The sequence below is a fragment of the Bos taurus genome, chromosome 3 (genome assembly GCF_002263795.3).
Source record: "Bos taurus isolate L1 Dominette 01449 registration number 42190680 breed Hereford chromosome 3, ARS-UCD2.0, whole genome shotgun sequence".
NCBI lineage: Eukaryota > Metazoa > Chordata > Mammalia > Artiodactyla > Bovidae > Bos > Bos taurus.
The window spans coordinates 104,922,459-104,929,718 of record NC_037330.1 but is presented as its reverse complement, the minus strand read 5'-3'; the positions used below and the strand labels follow the sequence as shown (position 1 = coordinate 104,929,718).

The window sequence follows — 7,260 nt, the reverse complement described above, 5'->3', positions numbered from 1 at the left end:
TATGTGGACCTTTGCTGGCCTTTGCCTGGGCCAAGGAAGCCTCTGTTCCAGGGTGGGGGTAGGGAGGCCTGAGGCCTGAGAGGGGACACCTGGCGGGGAAACCCAGCCCCAGGAGTGGTGCTGGCCAGCCACAGGGGGAAAGAGCAGAAGTAGGTCAGGCAGGCAGGAGACAGAGCATGAAATTAACAAGCACACGGGGCTAGAGGAGTCACCTTCCAGGAGGGCGAGCAGGAAGAATGCAGTCCCTTGGCGGGGTGGGGGGTGGGGCGGGGGGGCTGCAGGGCTGGAGCAGGTGGGGGAAGTAGGTTGCCCTACCAGTGTTTTCTTTCCTTGGCCTGACCCTGGGGGGCAGGATGGGAAAATGATGGGGGTTAGGAGGGTAGAGAGTGGCAGGCAGGGCCGCCAGTACAGGCTCCCTGAGGGCAGGACCATGTTCGCTTTCTTCACGGCTGACAGATCCTTTTTTTTGGCTGCATCGGGTCTTGGTTGCAGCACGTGGGTTTTTTTGTTGCACGTGCCAGTTTAGTTGCCCTGCAGCATCCTTGACCAGGGATCGAACCTGCATCCTCTGCACTGGAATGTGAATTCTTAAACACTGGACGCCACCCCCCTCCACCTGGGAAGTACCCCCCCGCCATGGCTGACCAACTCTTGCTGCCTAGGACAGTAGCCGCATACAATGAGCAAATCTGAACGAATATCTGTTCAGAAATAGCTCTGCTGTGTATATTATCAGTGACTGGGGGAAATAAGGCTTTTGTTCCTTGTTGGTATGGAGGAGCTTCACCAGAATTTGGTAGCATTTGCTGAGTACCTGCCGCGTACTAGCCCCAAGCTAGGTGCTGGGGACACCAGCATGTACAAGATACCTGTCTTCCCTTACAAACTTTGCCATCCAATGGAAAGACAGGTTAGCAAACGATTATAATACTGTGTGCTAAACATGTAGATGCAAAGTTGAGACACAGAGAAGAGACAGTTCTGTTGGGGGTGTCCTCAGAGTACAACGTCTTAGAGGATGACTCAACAGGTGGATGGAAGGTTGAGGACAGGCCCATATTATGACGTTCACGGGTCCTAGGCACTTTTGTCTTCGTGTGCCTCTTCCTACACACACACACACACACACTCTCACTCATGTGCATGCATGAACAAATGCCAAGTAAACATCATTTTTAAAAACTATTTATTTATTTGGCTGCACAAGGTCTTAGTCGTGGCACACAGGATCTTTGGTCTTAGTTGCGGCATGTAGGATCCAGTTCCCCTACCAGGGATTGAACCCAGGTGCCCCACATTGGGAGCACGGAGTCTTAACTAACGGGTCACCAGGGAGGTCCCTATATTATTAAAATTAAATGATGCTCACACACATACAATTTAAACAGTGTATTTTGTGACCTTGCCCGCATAAACACAAATTATTAATGCTACATATTAAAGCATTTTCTTTGACCTAAAAGTTCATTTATTTCCTTCTCATTTTAAGAGAAGTGAAAACATTTCCGTGGATCCCTATAAGTGCTGTCCCTATAAGACATGACGGTGCCTGCTGTGCCTAACAGACCAGCTGGTCCAGGTTGAGAAGGAATTGGCTCAGCTCACCAGATGGACAAAGCACGCCCCGTAGAAGGAGCAGCTCATGCTCACGGAGGCGTGAGGGCGCCGGCACCTTCCAGCAGGAGCACACTGTCCTGTGAGGTGGGACACTGGGTGTTTGAAAAGACTGGCGGGAGTTGGACTAGGAAATGTTGGGTGGAGGCACACAGGCTTGGAGGCCCTGTTATGGGCATGTTCAGCTCAGGCTTGAAACAATTGCAGAGGTTCTGGAATAGGGTTCAGAGGTCACTAGTGAGACCAGCAGATTTCTGAACCTGGATTCCAGAATGCCCTGTTGGGAATAGTGATGGGTGCTGGCTAAGGTCTCTCCCAGCTCTGGGGACTCCCCACCGACACTGGCTAGGGTAAGGCCGAGGGGCTGGGGTGGGACAGGGGGAGCAGTGAGAATTCAGCTGGCTCCTAGTTTCTCTCCACAGGGCAATTTGGGGGGCCTTTGGGCCGGAGCGACTTTCTAGAACTGCTTCTGAACCCTGGACAGGAGGGATGCAGGGTGGTTTGGTGGAGAGGCCATGGGCTCTGATAAGAGGTTGACCAGAGCTCATATCACAGAGATGCCGTCTATGAGCCAGGTGACTCTGGACACCAGGCTTCACATTGTGAGTCTCGCTCAGCTCCTTTGTGAATAGAGGATGTATCTCCTCCCTGTGGGGCTGTTACAGGGATCCCATGGGGCCTGTACAAGGCTAGGACGGGGCGCAGACACAGAGGGGGCTCCTTCACGAGAGTCAGTGAGCACATACTTGTTCTATCAGTGTTCACAGAAAGCTTCCGGGTGCCAGAGGTTATGGCAAGCACCGGGGATGTGGCAGAAACAGCACGGGCACTGCTCTGCTCCCAAGGAGCTGCTTCTTCACCCTGCACATCTTCTCGAATCATCATGGCCTGTTGCTCATCTGGGCCAGATCCTCCTCCTCCAGCATCCCACTGGCTGTGGCCCACCTAGGGCTACGGTTAACAGAGATTTTCCAGGAAGCCGTCCTCGCCAGTAGGGCCCCTGAAACTGAAGACTCTCCAACCAGCCAATCTGTCCCCTTCAATAGGAAGATTGTTCTGTGTCTGTCCAGTACTTTACACGTGTTCACAAAAGCCCAGTAGGGGCTGGTCAGAGATTGTGCTCCTGGTTTACAGATGAGGGAGGGAGGAGAGGGGATGTATCCCAGGGCACCCGGAGTGAGTAGAGAGCTAAGACTTGAACCCACGTTAGTCTGATTCTAAAGCCCAGGGCCAGCTCTGATTCAGGTGTGATTGTGGTCTGTGACCCGAAGGGAAAAGTGGCCCCACGGGTAAAGGTGCTTTGAGCCCCTTCTCCTGGGGCCTTCTGACCTCCAGCCCCATCAGCCCTGCCAGCGAGAAGGAGGGTGGGGCCTGCAGGGTGGAGTCAAGGGTTTTAAATGATACCCTCCCAGAGTCAGGGGGACCCAGAAGTTCCTGGTCTGGTCTTTATCCATCAGCAAACACTTCTGAATGGCCTTACATGTGCACAGTGGCACTGGGTGTGCAGAGGAGAATCTGACACTTCTTACCCCTCCAGGAGCTCACAGTCTCCTCACCATGGCACTCTTGACACTTGAGGCTGGATAATTCTCACGGGAGGCTGTGCATTATAGGTGTGCAGCAGCATCTCTGGTCGCTACTCACTAAACGCCAGTACGTGTGCATGCTCAGTCACTGCAGTTGGGTCCGACTTCTTAGTGACCCCATGGACTGTAGCCCGCTAGACTCCTCAGTCCATGGGAGTCTCCAGGCAAGAATACTGGAGTGGGTTGCCATGCCCTCCTCCAGGGGATCTTCCTGACCCAGGGATCAAACCCGTGTCTCCTGTGTCTCCTGCACTGCAGGCAGATTCTTTACCACTGAGCCACTGGGGAAGCTTCTAACATCCTCCTCAATGTGACACCAAAAATGTCTCCAGGCACTGCCAAATGTCCCTTGGAGGCAAGTTCCCCCTGGTTGAGAACCACTGGCTTAAGGAGAGAGGGAGGCTGTCATATCAAGACCGTGTGCTGGCTGCTATGCCAGAGGGGAGCACGAGTGCCTTCCGACCCAGAGACAGGAAAGGCTTCTGGGAAACGAACTGACGGTGGCAAGGCCGAGGCCGCGCAGCAAGTGCCCAGGATCCCTGCGTCCTGCTCTGTGCTTCCCTCCCGGCCCCCTCCCGGCTCCCCTCCCCCAGGCTCCTCTGACACAAGTGCTTCGGCTCTGGGAAGCAGCCACACTGGTCTGAGCAGTCTGGCTTTCTCGGTCCCCACTTGGTCTCATGGTCCTGCTGTCGAGTGGGTGCCCCATAAGCTTTCACACATGTTAAGAAAGACTCAACTTGTCCCTTGGGATAGCCCTCCGCAAGCTGACTGGGTGGCCACTTAAGTACTGTGCTTATGCTAAGAACAACTCTTCACCAAGTGCTTCAGCATAAGGACTTCCAGGTCCCTGGCTCCCTGGGAGTTGCTGAAACGTGGGAAGGAGAAAGCTCTGCGGCCTGCGAGCTAGCACGGCACAATAGGCTCGCCCAGTTCGTCCCTGGAAACAGCTGTGTGACCACCCAGATGCAAGCCCTTCCTTCTGCGGAGCTTCTGCTTCCTCATCTACCAAGCGGGCACAGCCACCTCCCCACCCAGGCTCCTCCCAGTGTTACCTTTGTGGGTAGCATTGTTTCCTAGGAAAATCTTTGCAGCTAAGTCACTTCAGTTGTGTACAACTCTGTGCGACCCCATAGACGGCAGCCCACCAGGCTCCCCAGTCCCTGGGGTTCTCCAGGCAAGAACACTGGAGTGGGTTGCCATTTCCTTCTCCAATGCATGAAAGTGAAAAGTGAAAGTGAAGTCGCTGAGTCGTGTCCGACTGTAGCGACCCCATGGACTGCAGCCTACCAGCCTCCTCCGTCCATGGGATTCTCCAGGCAAGAGTACTGGAGTGGGGTGCCATTGCCTTCTCCGAGGAAAACCTTTAATAGACAGAAAAGTCTTCTCCATGTTCATTGTTGTCTGAGTTTACAAGAGGCAACACAGGGTCAGTGTCCTGGTTTTGTTCTTTCTTTAAAAAATTGTGATTTGAATAGTCATCCACACATTTAACAGATTTATCAAGCCCTGACTGTATGCCAAGAACTCAGCAGCGGAGGCATGGAGCAGGAGAAAGGCTGAGAGGAGTAAGTCAGGTGTGTTAGGTGGCAACAAAATGCAAGAGGAGAGAAAACAGAATGGTGTGGGAAAGATGGGGTGGGAGTGGGGGGGCGGGGGTTGGAATTTTAGGTAGGGAAGACACCTCTGGGAGGTGAGATTTGAGTAAAAACTCAAAGGCAGTGGGAAAGCGGGTTATGCCAATGTCATTCCAGATGGAACATCAGACCCTGCACCCAGATGTTTGGAAACAGTTAGGAGACCAACGCGGTGGTGGGGGGCGGGGTGGAAGGGGAGGAGCGCGGTGGGGGAGGGGAGAGGGAGGGGGGGCAGGTCCAAGTGGCGTGCTCATGGCCACTGTGTGGACTTTGGCTCTTCCTCCCCCCACCTGCCTGGAATCAAGTGTTTCTCATACTTTGTTGCTAATCCCTTAAGAACCCAGTTTAAAAAGTTCATTCCACCTCGCAGGTAATTCAGAGCTTCTCTTAGACCGGGGGGCGGGGGGGCGGGGGGAGCTTGGGATGGTCAAGCTGAGCCCCTGACAGAGCCAGGATTTGACCCCCACTCTGTCTGAGCCCCCAGGGTTCCTCCAGACCATTCCACAGCCCAGGGCCAGACCCCGCTCCATTCTAAGGGTCACAGCGATTTAAGACTATTTCTGCCCCACTAAAGAGGGGTTGTTGAAGACTTACTCATCTCTTATGTGCTAATGGTCACTCTACCCAGACATGCCCTTGAGAAAAAAAGACAAAAAGAGCTTGCTAGAATCAGGAGGCTGGGCCGGAGCTCTGGTTTGGATTCTGCCACATGGTTGCTACTTGACCTTCTTAGTTTCCTGGTCTTGAAAATCCCTGACGTGCCCTCCTCAAGGTAGCAGCGAGGACAGAGAAGACAGATAAGATCAGGAGCAGCTCTGATAGACAGACAGACAGGGAACCCCCACATCCTGTCTGCCTCCCTCCGCAAAGCTGCAGTGGAGGCCGAGTGCCCCTAGGTGGCGCAGTTTTCCTAATCTAAACCCCAGCAGCTGCTGCCAAAGCGGGTAGGAAGATTTGAGGGAGACAGAGGGGCAAAAATGATATTGGAAATCAACGAAGTGGGAGTTGGAGGTAGGATTCTGAAGCTGGTGATCTCTGCTGTTCTTCCAAAGGGTGCCATGGGAGATAGCGGGCAGGGAGGCCCAGCCACCCGTCCTGCTATGAGAGCCTGGAGGCTGCAGCCCTTGGGGTCGTGGGTCGAAGAGCTGAGGGTGTATGCATCCTTTCTCTTGTCCAGATGAGGAAGCTGAAGGCTGGAGAGGAGGGGGCTTACCTAGTCACCCTAGAAGTCAGGGACAGCGCTGCTGCCGGCTGGCTCCTCCACTGATTAAATGCTCCCTGGTAGGACCTTTGATGAAAGCCTGTAGTGCCACCTCCTGGGGTGGCCACCACTCCTCCCAGCATTCTTCCTGGGCTGGCCCTCCTTCCTCTGCCTCCATGGATGTTCTCAGGAAAGGCTGGGAGAGCAATCATTAGCTCCTCTTATAAAAAGTTTGGTCTCTGAGTAGTAGAAGGACACTGGCCAAGGGGCAGGAGTCTTGGGCAGTAGCTCTGTCACTGCCTTGGGCACATGGCTCTTCTCTCTCTGCTTTCTATGCTGTTATCTGTAAAGTGGGGTGGGACAGAGAGAGAAGGTTGGGCTGAATATGGCCAAGGTCAGTCTCTAAGTTGTACTGGAGGCTTCACTTCTGTCCATCAGGGAACAGGTGGGGGAGGGAAGGGCTCCATTTCTCTCATTTAAGAAACATGAGGGAATGGACTGGGTGATGTGTCGTCTTGGCTCTGACGTCTGGCTTGGCGAGGCTGAGAGGTGGTCACAGAGACCAGAACCATCCCCTCGGAGCTGACCACCTCCATCCTGGGAAGTCATGTCTTCTTCCCTCAATGGCCTCTGGGAGTGACCCTGCAGATTGGGACTGTGGGCTCCCCAGCAGGACCACCCTCCTTCAGAGATAGTTCTGGAGGCATGAGGGAGAGAAGCTCTCCCTCCCCTTCATGGGGTTGAAACCCATCTATATATCCAAAGGGTGTTCCTTCCGGAGCTTGGTTACTAACCGCCTGGCTCCCTGGTCAGACAAGCCCCTTGGTGACCTTGGGCTCTTTCCAAAATCAAACCTTCCTTCAAAGGAAACAGGAGGTTGGTCACCACTGAAGAAACTCAGAGAATGACAGCTGGAGGGAAGAGTTTGGGGGGAGGTCAAGAAGCACTGATTTACTGTCGGCCAGCCAGGTGAAGGCCCTTTCCATATATTAGTTAATTTAACTCCATCAACCACAAATTAAGTATGACAATTCCCTGTTTTCAGATGAAGAACCCTTAAGGACATGAATAATTTTTCCCACAGTTGCACTGTTAGGGAATGGAGGAGTGGGGTCCAATCCAGGGCTCTGAGTCCACAGCCCACCCTGGTGTCACTTAAACACACTGAGGGGTAACAGAGCCAGGGTCAGCAGGCTTGGACGCTGGCCCCAACTTTTTACGGTTA

General features: G+C 53.7%; 1 long non-coding RNA gene across 1 annotated transcript; it reads left to right on the top strand.

Annotated features, from left to right (window-relative positions):
- Positions 1-1,796: 1,796 nt before the first annotated feature.
- On the top strand, positions 1,797-2,687 carry LOC112445891 (uncharacterized). The gene is made up of 2 exons (XR_003033897.2): positions 1,797-1,964; positions 2,373-2,687. It is a non-coding gene; the product is annotated as an uncharacterized lncRNA (long non-coding RNA).
- The last annotated feature ends 4,573 nt before the right edge of the window (positions 2,688-7,260 follow it).